Source organism: Saccopteryx leptura, chromosome 1 (assembly GCF_036850995.1).
Source record: "Saccopteryx leptura isolate mSacLep1 chromosome 1, mSacLep1_pri_phased_curated, whole genome shotgun sequence".
NCBI classification, from domain to species: domain Eukaryota; kingdom Metazoa; phylum Chordata; class Mammalia; order Chiroptera; family Emballonuridae; genus Saccopteryx; species Saccopteryx leptura.
In genome coordinates this window covers 286,089,490-286,102,551 of record NC_089503.1, presented here as the reverse complement: position 1 = coordinate 286,102,551, position 13,062 = coordinate 286,089,490, and positions in this window count along the sequence as shown.

Genomic DNA, 13,062 nt, shown 5'->3' with positions numbered 1-13,062 from the left:
TTCTGTCACCTTCTATCTGGTTTTCTTTGTGCCCCTCCCCTCCCCCAAGCCCTCTCTCCTTCTTCACCCCATCCCTCCTCCCCCCACTCTCCACCCCTGTTGCCATCACATTCTTGTTCATGTCTCTGAGTCTCATTTTTATGTCCTTTCTATGTATGGATTCATATAGTTCTTAGTTTTTTTTCTGATTTACTTATTTCACTCTGTATAATGTTATCAAGGTCCATCCATGTTATTGTAAATGATCCAATGTCATCATTTCTTATGGCTGAGTAGTATTCCATAGTATATATGTACCAAAGCTTTGTAATCCACTCGTCCTCTGACAGACACTTGGGCTGTTTCCAGATCTTCGCTATTGTGAATAATGCTGCCACAAACATGGGGGTGCATTTCTCCTTTTGGAGCCATTCTATGGTATCCTTGGGGTTATATACAGAGTCTTTAAAAAAGCCTTGTATATTCTATTTTTTTCCCCTGTACATCTTAAAGTTTAATAACTTAGTTTGGGCTTGTGATAGAAAATCCAGGAGTAAATTTATTAAACTCTAGGACAGCCATATTATGCAGTTATAATAATATACACTCATTGCAAGCTTGTGACAAATAACACAAGTGGCCACCATAATCATGAAGGTAATGGATAGCCTTGGCAATGGAAATAAAGTCAGTACTAGTTTTTTAGAAGAAATCTTCTTTGGATTTTAGATGATATATATACAGTGCTTCTATCAACCTACAAACCATGTTATTAAACTTTAAAAAGCTGTACCAGGACATTATCAAGCACCTGTATATCTTTAAGTTTAATAATATTCTAATATAAAGGCCGAGTCCAAAAACAAATAAAAGTTTGTCATCTTCTTAGAATCCCAAGGGAATATATCTTTTCGATGTTTTGTAATCTCAATCTTTTTTGAGTAACTATGTCATTTCCTAAAACTATTCAGGGCATGCAACTTTTCAGTTCTCTTCTCATGTATAATTCTTCCTCAACCTTCTTTATAGACACTTCTTTCCCTCCATATCCTTCAGACATCAAGTCTTAAAAAATAACTAGATGCCCTCCTGCATGTATGAAGCTGGGGAAGAGGGGAGCACTCACAACAGATGGAAAAGTAGAAGCAAAAGCACAGAATGGGGAACAGAGGAACATGTTTAGGGAAATGCAAGTACTTGGTTGGTACTTAGGTTTGGAGTTTCTCCTTGAGGCAATGAGCAGCTAATGATGGGTTTTAAGTAGAGCAGTTGGATCAACAGATGAGGATTTTAGAAAAGTCCTTCTTACAATGATGTGAAGGATTCATTGGAGAGTGAATGACCAGAGGCAGAAAAGAGCATTTAGAGATTGACTTAAAGCAATAATGGAGAGAATGGAAAGGAGGTAGTTAGTACAAAATAAATTAAGAGGAAATAACTTATAGAACTTCATATTAATTGAATTAGAAATTATGTTAAAAAAAGTGGAGTTTAAGATGATTCTGAGGGCTCTGAATTAAGAAATCAGGTGTTTGATGGTGCCCTGCACTGAGGTGGAGACTGGAACAAAAGCAGAAATAGGGAGAAAGGGGAGACAGAGCATATAAAGAGGGAAATATATTCTGTTTTGATATTTTAAATGTGAGTTGTCTGTGGTACACTCATCAAGCTCGACTTCAGGGAAATGAAGGATTTTGGGACACCACCTAGAAAATCTAATGTCAGCAAAATCAAAGCCCTAATGATGCACCTCAGAGCTGAGGTACTTGACTCTTGTGAAATGAGAAAGGGAGGGCCCCTCTTTTTAAATCCTCTTAGAATTCTACACCAACAAGCTCCAAAGTGCTGTGGATTTTACTATCATGACTCTTATTTCACACACATATCCACTTGCCCTCAGAGTACACCCTCCTTTCAATGAACACAGATAATAAGTGATGTGTCCCTTTGACTAGGCTACAGTACTCAGTTATTCAATTAAACATTAATCTAGATATTGCTGTGAAGGCATTTTGTAGATGTAGTTAATATCTATAATCAGTTGACTTATAAGTGAAGAAGATCATCCTCAATAATTGAGGGGTGGGGGCTCTTCCAATCAGTTGCAAGGCCTTATAAGCAAAACTAAACCTACAGCTAACATCATACTTAATGGTAAAAGACAAGAACTTCCCCTTAAGTTCAGGAACACGAAAGGGTATATGCTCTCATCACTTCTATTCAACATGTTACTTGAGCTTCCAGCTATGACAATTAGACAAGAAAAGAAAGTAAATGGTATCCAAATTGGAAAGAAATAAAACTATCTTTATTCACAAACAACATGATCTTATATAAAGAAAAATCCTAAGGAATTCGCTAAGTAACAACTATTTGAACTAATAAATGTCCTTGGCAGAACTGTAGAATACAAAAGTCAATACATAAAAATAAATTGTAGTATTATATACTGTAATGATCAGTCTGAAAATGAAATTAAGAAAACAATTCCACACACAATAGCATCAAAAAGAATATAACACGTAAAAATAAATTTTACAAAAGAAGTACAAAACTTATAGTCTGGATCTATAAAACATTGTAGAGAAGAATTAAAGATCTAAATAAATGGAATAACATCCCATGTTTATGAATTGGAAAATGTAACATTGTTAAAATGACAGTACTCCCCAAACTAAACTACAGATTCAATGCAATCTCTGTCAAACTCCCAGCTGACTAGGTACAAACTGACAAGCTGATTCTAAAATTGATATGTAATTGCAAAGGATTCAGAATGGCAAACCAATCTTGAAAAAGAAGACTAAAGGAGAACTCATTCTTCCCAATTTCAAAATGTATTTACAAAGCAATGACATACAAGGCAGTGTGGACAAAAATAAACATATAGATCAAAGGACTAGAAAGAGCACACCAAAATAAACTCATATATCTGTGGTAAATTGATTTTTGACAAGGGTGCCAAGACTGTTCAATGGAAAAGAATAGTTTTCTCAACAAATGGTGCTGGGACAACTGGATAGTCACATTTAAAGAGTTAATTTGGAACCTTATCTCACATAATATACAAAAATTAACTGAAAAGGAATCAAAGACCTAAGTATAAGGAAAAAAACTCAACTTCTTAGAAGAAAATATAGAAAAAAATATTCATAACCTTGCATTTGTCAAAGGATTGTTAGACATGACATCAAAAGCACAGGAAACGAAATAAAAAATAAATCAGAGTTTATCAAATTTTAAAGCTTTTGTGCTTTAAGGGATACTATCAAGAAAGTGAAAAACTCCACATAATGGGAAAAAATATTTGCAAGTCACAGAGCTGATATTTTATATAATTCATAATTAACTCTTACAACACAATAATAAGACATATAACCAAATAAAAATGGCTGAGTTTTCAAATAATAATTTCTATAAATAAAATATACAGTGGCCAATAAGCATGTGGAAAGATGTTAAAAATCATTAGGAAATTAAAACTACAAGGAGATAGCACTTCACATGTACTAAAATAGCTAGAATCAACAGGTCAGATAATCAGCAAGTAATAAGACTGAGGGAAAACTGGAACCCTCAGACAGCACTAGTGAGAATGTAAAATGGCCCAAACACTTTGGAATACAGTCTGGCAGTTCTTCAAATGATTAAACATTAGCTACCATATGATCCAGCAATTCCACTTTGAGGTATATACCCAAGAGAAATGAAACATATGTCTACACAGAGACTGTACCAGAAATGTTTGTAGCAGCATGATTAATAATAACCAAAACATGGAAACAACCCAAATGTCCATCAACAGATGAATGGGTAATTCATCTGACAATCTGACAATCCAGCAATGGAATATTACTCAGCCATAAAAAGGAGTGAAGTATTGATACATACTACAACAGAGATGAACCTTAAAAATAATATGCTAAGTTAAAGAACAGTCACAAAAGATCACATACTGTATGATTCTAAGTATGTAAACATCTAAAATAGGTAAATTTGTAGAGACAGAAAGTAGATTAGTGGTTCCTTATGGCCTTGGGTCAGGGAAGTAAACAAAGGAACAGGAAGTGAGAGAATATGGGGTTTCTTTCTGAGGTGATGCAAATATTGTAAAGTCGACTGTGGTGATAGCTGAACATGTGTGTGAAAATATTACAACCATTTACTTCTACACTTTAAGCAGGTGAATTGTATAGCATGTGAAATATATCTCAATAGAGCTGTTTCTAAAAGAGTGAAACTGATAGTTCTCTGAGGAAGAAGAAAACCTCTCCGTGAACTGCAGCTGCAGCTCCTTTGGGGCTTCCAGCCAGCTGACCTGCCACACAGACTGGGCATACCAGCCAGCACAATCGCAGGAGCCAGTTCCCTGAGATGGATGGATGATAGATAGACAGAGAGAGAGAGATAATAAGATTTCTGTATTTCCTACTGTTTCTGTTTGTCTGGTAGAACTCTGACTAACACACATTTTGGCATGGGGCGGGGGGACGGTAGGTCACTGCTGTAACCAGTACCGAAAAATGTGGCAGTGGCTTTAGAACTGGGTTATGGAAGGAGGTTGAAAGACCTTTGAGGTGCTTCACAGAGAAATCCTACATTGCTTTGTGGAGATGATCAGTGGAAACATGAATGTTAAAGGTGTTTCTGGTGAGATGTCACAAGGAAATGAGAAGCATGTTACTGGAAACTGGAAGAAAGATGATTCTTGTTAAAAAGTGGCAGAACTGGCCCTGGCCGGTTGGCTCAGTGGTAGAGCGTTGGCCTGGCGTGCAGGAGTCCCGGGTTCGATTCCCAGCCAGGGCACACAGGAGAAGTGCCCATCTGCTTCTCCACCCCTGCCTCCTTCCTCTCTGTCTCTCTTCCCCTCCCGCAGCTGAGGCTCCATTGGAACAAAAAGATGGCCCAGGCGCTGGGGATGGCTCCTTGGCTTCTGCCCCAGGCGCTAGAGTGGCTCTGGTCGCGACAGAGCGACGCCCCGGAGGGGCAGAACATCGCCCCCTGGTGGGCGTGCCGGGTGGATCCCGGTCGGGCGCATGCGGGAGTCTGTCTGACTGCCTCCCCGTTTCCAGCTTCAGAAAATTAAAAAAAAAGTGGCAGAACTGTTTTCTACTGAGGGACAACAGAACTGATATAAGATGAACTTAAGTATTTATCCAAGAATATTTCCAAGCAAAGTGTTAAAGGTACTGTTGTTGAAGGTCCTTGTTGCTTACAGTAAAACGTTAGAGGAAAAAGATAAATTGAGGAAGAAATTGTTAAGCAAAAAGAAACCAGTACTTGATTTGAGAGAGTCTCTGCTTACCCATATTGCAAAGGATGCTAAAATTAGGAAATTTACTGCTAAGAAAACTTGCTCTGGAAAAAAAGCCAAGAATGTAGCTGGACAACCTTTTGTTGAAAATATTCAGTGTGTCACTCAGTTTCCAATCAACCATTTCAGCAGAAGCCAGTGAAGTTAAGGTTATCTGAGAAGCATCTGTGGAGAATCCTCTTGTCTGATGGCATGGACACACAGGAGACCTACAGTGTTTTTGATAATGTTATACCAGCACAAACATTGCCAGCCTGGACTAGTAGGGACAGAGGCTGAATAAAATGAAAAAAGGTTGTCTGCTCCTAAATTTCTAACAGCAGTAAATGGGCTTATTGAGCTGCTCAACTGCAAATATGTGATGCCCTCAAGAAGAAGGACGAATGAATCAGAAGGTGGGACTGCCATGGGCCCAAAGGCCAAAGACAATGAAGTCATAGCCAACAGCACAGAGCATAGTGGAGCTGCCACTGAGGTTGAAGAGAATGAAGGAGCCACAGGCTCAGAGGGAGAAAGGAGCCTTGAGCTTTGAAATATTATTTTCAAGCCCTGAAACCTAATAGAATTGGTCCTGCCAGAGTTCACACTTGCTTCCTACTGGTGACCCCTTTCTTTCTTTCAATTTCTCCCTTTGTAATAAAGAGGTCTATATTATACCTGTTCTACGATTGTATTTTGGAAGCAAATGATTTCATTTCTAGGCTCACAGGTTCACAGGTGAAGAGAAATTCTGCCCCAGGATAAAGGATACCAGAGTCTCACCTGATTTAGATGAGGAGACTTGGGGGCCTCATGATATTTACAGATTTTTTGACAAAGAGTTGATATTGTAGTGGGTTAAGACTTTGGAAGATATTGTACTAGACGCAGGGGTCTCAAACTCAACTCAGCATGTGGGCCGCAGAGCAAGATCACAGCCGTTTGGCGGGCCGCACTAGGTCTACAAAAGGCAACTGTTATGCAACACTTTTCTCACTGCAGTTGAAAACAAAAAAAAATCAGTACAACAAGCACAATCCGGGCCGCATGCGGCCCTCGGGCCACGAGTTTGAGACCCCTGTAACTAGAGTAAATGTATTTTGCATGTGGAAGGGACATGAATTTTAGGGAGCCAGAGGGTGGCCTTTAGTTAGTTGAATAGTAGCCCCTCCCAAATAAAGTGTACAGAGCCTGTACATGTGACCTTATTTGAAAAAAAGTCTTTGCAGATGTATCAAATAAAGGATCTTGAGACAAGATCATGCTAGATTAGGTGGGCCCTAAGTCCAAAACCAGTTCTTGTAAGAGAATAGAAGGAGAAACAAACACAGGGCCCAAGAAAGAAGACGATGGTAAGGCAGAAGCAGAGATTGGAGCTACACTGCCGACAGATGCTGTAGGAGACAAGAGAGAAATCTGTTCTAGAGCCTTTAGAAGCAAGGCCCTGCCAACACCTTGATTCAGAATCCTGCTTTCCAGATTTGTGGAAAAATAAATTTCTGTTGTTTCAAGCCACCAGATTTGTGGTAATTTGTTATGGCAGCCCTGGGAAAATAATACACTGAGCAAAGATAAAATTTATGCTAGTCCATACTGTACCCAGAACCGTACTCCCTTCTTATAACCCATATGTAGATACTAAACTCAGTTCTCATTGCAAACCCACCTCTCCATTGGGAAAAATGTATTCTTAACAGTCCCATTTTCTTATCCTGCAACCAGCCCCAGAGCCACCTCCGTACAACAGGTATGGTTTCATATATTTGAACCTCAGTTAAAATATATGGATTGATCAGGGTACCAGCAGATATTCTTTTAAAATTTGAGGATATAATTATAAATTTGTGGATGTAAAAGAGACCTGGGTAGAATGGACCAGTTTCAAATGCCAGAGCACCTAAATCTAAATAAATGGATGGATGCATTGCTCCAATCCCTACAATCCCAAATGCCCTATGATATTAGTATGAGAGCCTAAATTTAATTATATTCTAATCTATGTTTAATATATATATTATGATAATAATTTGTATAGGCCAATGGTTCATGTTATAAAATTAAGACATAGCTTCTATCTTCTGAGAATTAATAATCTAGTTAGAATAACTGACTTATTATCATAATTTTAAAATAAATAAGAAGACTAAAATATACTAAACACTCTGGTAGTCACAAAAAATTTTGAACGAGGTCTGAAAAATTAAAATATAACATGGTGACTAACTTGATAACACTGTATTATATAACTGAACTTTGCTAAGAGAGAACTTCAATGTTCTCACCAGGAAATAAAAGGTAAATGTGTGAGGTGATGCAGATGTTAATTAACTCGATGGGAGGGATCCTTTCAGACTGTATATGAATATCAAATCATCATGTTTTACATATAAAATATATTATAATTTTGTCAATTATACATACCTCGATAAAGCTAAAACAATGTTAGTTATGATCAACAGAACAGAATATGTAGATGATGGTTTTAGTAGTTTAAAGAATACTGTGTCTTCCAACTTACTGCTGTTTGATTTTCTTATTATACGAATTACTTTTTTAACAAATAAGTAGCCTTCCCTTATGGGCAGAAGAATTAAGACAATTGACATGTGGCAATATGGGATCCATTCAGTGGATCTGAATTGCAGTTTATTTCACATTGTTCTTAACCAAGGCTCCAAGAGACACAGCCGGGAAACAGAACTGTGCTCTCTGACTGCAATCTGAGAGCTTGATATTTAGCCCAGCTTCCTTTCAGAGCCATTTATGACTCTGTGATTCACAAACATAAACATTTATTTTTAACTAATATTTGAAATGCTTCAGATAAACTGGATGCTATAACAGCTGCTCTTTTGAAATGCTGTTTCATAATGGGAACTGTTCCAGCATCCTTAGAACATAATCAGGTGCTTTATTCTTCTGCTATCAGGAATATTTTATCTTCCTCTTGTGCTTATTAAATGCATTTTTTAGAAATAACACTTGGCTGTGTGTTCCTGAAGAAAACAAAAAGTGTCTTAAACAATATAAAACTTTGTTTATCTTGAACCTAAAGGAAAGTGTATATAGGCAGACCAGAGCCACCATGGTGACCCTCAAATTCCTTTTGGCCTCCGCCTTAATTGTCTTTTCTTCTCAACACTCCTAAGGCATGGCTTCCATTCACAGTTCCAGTATGGCTGATTAATTCCAGTTATCACATCCTCATGAAAAAAGAAGGAAAAAAAGAATGTTCTTCCTCTCACAGTTAAGTAGCCTTCCTAAAAGTCTTTTACTTACATTTTATTGGCCATATCAATGCAAGGGAGGCTGGAAATGAAGTTCTCAGATGAGCCCATTGCAAAGAGTAAGTTACTAAGGCACAGAGGAATAATAGACTTTAGGAAGCAAATGACAGCCTGCAACCGCCTAGTTTTCACAAATGTCATGGATCAGTTTCTGAAGGTCAGACTTAGAGTCACAATGACTATGCAAAAGATTACTCTTAAAGTGACACAAATTTATGTTCTCTTCATCATCTTGCTTATGCAGCTACAAAAGAGAAGAAATACTTCCACTATTATCAAAACAGCCTGGTGCTGGCATAAGAACAGGTATATAGATCAATGGAACAGAACACAGAGCACAGAAGTAAACCCAAGACTTTATGGTCAACTAATATTTGACAAAAGAGACAAGAGCTTACAATGGAGTAAAAACAGTCTCTTCAATAAATAGTGTTGGAAAAATCAGACAGGCACATGCAAAAAATTAAAACTAGACCACCAATTTACAATATACACAAGAATAAACTAAAAATGGATAAAAGACTTAAATGTAAGTTGCAAAACCATAAAAATCTTAGAAGAAAAGAGAGGCAGTAAAATCTCAGACATCTCTCGCAGCAGTATTTTTGCCAATATATCTCCTTGGGCAAGAAAAAAACAAAAGAAAAAAGAAATAAATGGGATTACATCAAACTAAAAAGCTTACGCACAACAACAACAATAACAACAACAAAAAAGTGACCATCAACAAAATGAAAAAACAACTCACTGAATGGGCAAACATATTTACCAATAATATACCTGGTAAAAAGTTAACTTCCAAAATATATCAAGAACTTACACAAATCAACACCAGGAAGACAATCCAATTAAAAAATGGGCCAAGGAGCTGAATAGACACTTCTTCAAAGAGAACATACAGATGGACAACAGATATATGAAAAAAATGCCCAAGGTCACTAATCGTCACTAATCATCAGAGAGATGCCAATTTAAACCACAAGATATCACCTCACACCTGTCAGAATGACTTTTATTAATAAATCAACAAACAACAAATGTTGGCTAGGCTGTGGAGAAAAGGGAACCCTCATGCACTGTTGGAGGGAATGCAGACTTGTGCAGCCACTGTGGAAAACAGTTTAGAGTTTCCTCAAAAAATTAAAAATGGAACTGCCTTTTGACCTAGTGATCCCACTTCTGGGACCATATCTTAAGAATCCCCAAACACTAATTTAAAAGAATATATGCACCCCTACATTCATTATAGCATTATTTACAATAGCCAAGACCTGGAAACAGCCCAAGTGCCCATCAGTAAATGAGTGGATAAAAAAGCCATGATGCATTTACACAATAGAATACTACGCAGCTATAATAAAGAAAAGGAGGTCTTACCTTTGCAACAGCATGAAGGGACCTACAGATTATTATGCTTAGTGAAATAAGCCAGCCAGAGAAAGACAAATACCATATACTCTCACTTATATGTGGACTCTAATAAACAAATTAAACTGACAAATGAAACAGAGACATGGGTACCTGTCAGAGGGAAGGGGGCTTCAGGGACTGGATGATAGAAGGTAAAGGGATTATGCAAAATAAAAACAAATATATATATATATGTATATATATATTTATATATTTATAACACAGAGACATAGACTACAATGTGATAAGCAGAGGGACAGGGCCTGGGGGATAGGTGGAGGTGGACAAAGGGTGGGGAAATGAGAATAAAAGAGACTTTGCTTGGAACAATGGGCACACAATACAGTGTACAGACCATGAACAATTGAGTTGCATACCTAAACCTGTACCCCCCAAAAATTCAATTTAAATAAATAACTTTAAATAAATTTAAAATAAATAAATAAGTTCTTCCATTATCAAAATTATCAATAATATTTTATAAAATAATTTTATATTTAAAACTTCTAATGTTTAAATAAAGATAATTCTATGATAAAATGTAACAATAGGTCAAAGAGTTAAAAAATAAAATTTAACAAAGAAGTCCATTGTTCAGAGAGCTCTATTAACCTTCTTAATAACAATGGTCAGCTTCCAATATAATAAAGATCACTATTGAGCCATCATTTGTTGCTGTGTTTTCAGACATGTCTGAATGGGCTTGTCAACTTGAGGAGATAGCCTGATAAAAGTCTACTTCCAGGAGGTCCTAAAGAACTCAGGGGCAAGGAAGGGTACTAGCATGACAAGAGTACCTCTCAAATCAGAGAGTAAGGATTCTGAGAACAGCATGATTAAGATTATGCAAATGTGTTCCAAACACTGCTCCCATGGCGCAGGTCTAGAGCCTAAGGAGAAAGTTCTGAGTAAAACTAAAAATCTCTTTCTAAACTTTTGAGTCTTTGGGACTCAAGCAGCCCTGCCTCAGGACACAGCTGACACAAGGCAACCCTGAAGGTAGAAAGGCTTCTTTTCCATTTCTAGACCTGGGCATCTGGGAGCTTTGTCATGCTGAAAGCTTGGTGCAGACACCATTGTAGGACTGATATGACCACCTCCCAGTGATCACAGTACTGACTCACACAGTTCCTCCTTGCGGTCACTCTGCCAGGCCGAGTTGTTTAATGGTACGGGTTGGTAGTACTTGCTCACAGCACGACTGAAGGCCAGCTGAGAAGAAGCACCACCTGCCATTTCTCCAGGAGTGAGAATAGCCACAGGCAAGGAAACCACTCTATCCAGGAGGCCAGGGAAGATATTGAGGGGACAATCTGCTCTAGCTCACATGAAACGTCCCCCGGGCTGCTGGGACTCAACAGCAGGTGAGAGATTGCAGGACTTCATAAGGGTCCAAATACTTACATGGTTAATGGTCCATAGCTGGGATAATTTGAGTTACCATAAGTCTTTTTTTCTGGCAAGAATATTCATATATCAAAACTGAAAAATAAAATTTAAGAGAATATTTTTAAATTGCAGTGCAACTTTAGACATTTTAGATATTTACTGAGAAAAATGATGCTGCTATAAATGTTCACATGCAAGTATTTGTGTATCTTTGTTTCTCTTGAGTAGACACGGAGGAATAAAAGTGCTGGGCACTGTGGTAAGTATATGTATAACTTGTCAAGAAGCTGCCAAACTTTTCCAAAGTGTATATAACATTTTACATTCTCATGAGCATTGTACTACAAGGATTTCATTTTGTCTGTATTCTTGCCAACACTCAATATTGTCCAACATTTTTGCTAACAGCCCTTTTAGTGGGTCTGTGGTGATATAGATAGATATCTATATCTATCTATATCTATATATCTATAGATATATATTTTGGTGACAGAGACAGAGAGACAGAGAGAGGGATAGATTGGGACAGACAGACAGGAAGGGAGAAAGATGAGAAGCATCAATTCTTTGTTGCTGCGGCAGCTTAGTTGTTCATTGATTGCTTTCTCATATGTGCCTTGACGGGGGAGGGGGCTACAGCAGACCGAGTGACCCCTTGCTCAAGTCAACGACCTTGGGCTCAAGCTGGTGAGCCTTGCTCAAAACAGATAAGCCCATGCTCAAGCTGGTGACCTCTGAGTTTCAAACCTGGGTCCTCTGCATCCTAGTCTGATGCTCTGTCCACTCTGCGCCACTGCCTGGTCAGGTTGTGGTGATATTTTATTCTAGTCTTAATTTACCTTACCTAAATATTTTCATCTTTTCTTGTGCTTATTAGCCATTTGCATGTCTTTGATGAAACACCTATTTAAATCTTCTACCCACTTTTTAATTGGATTGTCTTTTTATTACTGAGTTTAAAATTTTCATAGTTTTGATCCTAAAATCATAAAGATTTTTCCTTATGTTTTATTCTAGAAATTTTATAGTTTTTACTTTTACATATAGGTCTTTGATCCATTTTTAATTAATTATTTTGTGTACAGTGTGAAGTAAGATCTAAGTTCATTTAAAAATTTTTTACATACAAATAGCCAACAGTCCTAACACAATTTGTTTAAAAGAGTATTCTTTCCCTGACTGAATCATGCTTGCATTTTTTAAAAAATCAGTTCACCATAAATATTAGATATTATTTCTAAACTCCATTATGTTACAGTGATCTATATATTTATCCTTATATCATACTGATGACTATAGCCTTATATAGTAAGTTTAAAATCAGCTGGTTTAGATCCTTTAACTTAATTTTTATTTCTCAAAATTGTTTTGATAATATAAATTATTTCAATTTCCATATAAACTTTAGGATCAGCTTGTCAAATTCTGTAAGAAAAAAGCCTGATGGAATTTTGAAAGAGATTGTGTTAAACCAATAGGTCATTTCAGGGACAATTGCTATCTGAACAATATTGATTTTCATAATCTGTAAATATGATATATGTCTCCATGAATTTACATTTTCTGTAATTTCAACAATGTTTTCTATTATTTTAGTGTATAGCTTCTGCACTTTTTTTGTTACATCTATTCCTAAGAATTTTTTTTCTTTTTGACATTTTTGTGAATGGATTTTCTTTTTTAAATTTACTTTCAGTGTCTCAT